This window comes from Piliocolobus tephrosceles, chromosome 1, assembly GCF_002776525.5.
Source record: "Piliocolobus tephrosceles isolate RC106 chromosome 1, ASM277652v3, whole genome shotgun sequence".
In the NCBI taxonomy this organism is placed as follows: domain Eukaryota; kingdom Metazoa; phylum Chordata; class Mammalia; order Primates; family Cercopithecidae; genus Piliocolobus; species Piliocolobus tephrosceles.
The window spans coordinates 151,759,556-151,761,275 of NC_045434.1; positions in this window are offsets into that span (position 1 = coordinate 151,759,556).

Sequence of the window (1,720 nt, forward strand, 5' to 3'; positions counted from 1 at the left end):
ATAAATAACCCCCTCTTATTGCGCCACTTGCCTCTGATCACCACCCTTTGCCCTGAGGGCGGTGCTGAAAGACGTAAGCCACAACGTGGAGATTGGTTAAGAAAACAGTTGCCCAAGCCGCCCAGTTTGCAGTTTGGATTCTCATCAGTCACAGTCAGCTTGCGTTTTAGGTACACTGAACTCTGTAATGACCCAGTGCTTACGATGACTGAAACGATGACTAAAAGTGAAGGTTAAATTGTTCTTAAGACATAACGAAGCTACTGTAGTGAGGACGTCTATGCAGAACTCTGGCAGCTTCCTAAAATTTAGTCAATCTTAGCTTCTTCAAGCATCATTATCTTCTTTTAAAGTACAACGAGAAACTCCCCCTAATGAGAAAGATAATGTGGCTTTGAAAAAGTTACTGGGGTCTAATATCCTTACACAAAATGCTTTTGCTTTTACACAACTGACAGCAACATCCCTGCAGGAAAAAGGAATGTTTACCACTCACCTGCACCCAGAGTCCTACTCTCACAAGAATCACTCCTTTAAAACAAACAAAAATCTCCTTGTTCCCTTAACAATACAGGCTTGACCTACTTACTATCGTGGCTGTTTTCTACCACCAGGAAATTTGGGGATATTTCTGTTCTTGCAAAATATTCGCTAAAGATCTAAAACTTTATTAAACAAATTAAGAACAAGGAGAATAAGGAATAAACAGCTCTTAAAATGTACAATTTGAAAGAAAGATGTGAAGAGAAAGAATGAGGCAATTTGCTTTTCAAATTAGCTTCAGGGACACTTAACCCATTCAGCACTAGAGGAGTGGTGCTTGCGGGCCTACAAGCTTTTAAAAGCCTACCAAACTTTGTATGGCTGGGGGAAAAAAATGATAGACTTCAAAACACTAATGTATATTAATACGTATTTAATTAATATTTTTCTTTTAAAAATATAACATCAACTGCAACTCACCTCAATATTTATATACAACTATAGATGGGTATTTTTGTGTGATATGGTATGGCATTTAGGGGCCAAAAGGTCTAAAACAGTTCCAGTTACTTTTACCTCCTAATATTTGCTGACAAACCCTGAGTTGCATAAATACAGACATTTTATTTAGTGTAAATAATGAAGAATTATTCAGAAGATAGCACCAGGCCGGGAGTGTTTGCTAACGCCTGTAATCCCAGCACTTTGGGAGGCCGAGGTGGGCGGATCACCCGAGGTCAAGAGTTCGAGACCAGCCTGGCCAACATGGTAAAACGCTGTCTCTACTAAAAATATAAAAATTAGCTGGGCATGGTGGTGCACACCTGTAATCCCAGCTCCTGCGGAACCTGAGACAGGAGAATCGCTTGAACCCAGGAGACAGAAGTTGCAGTCAGCTGAGATCACACCACTGCACTCCAGCCTGGGCCACAGAACAAGACTCTATCTCAAAAAACAAGCACCCAATACAAATGCTATAAATCAGGCCTGTTTTACTCTCATAAACTGAGAAAACTTTATTGGATGGCAGCTTAGTATGTATCAAGGATTTAAATTATCCCCTATGACTCAACAATTTCTTTTGTAGAAAATTTTACTTGCAGGAATGTATCCTTTAGATATATTCTTAGCATGTGTACAGAGATGAGCAAGGATGCTTTTTAACCCTACCTTACTATTTTTAATAGCCAAAGAGTGAAAACTAGCTTAATTATTCATTCTTAAAAGACTGTTTAAC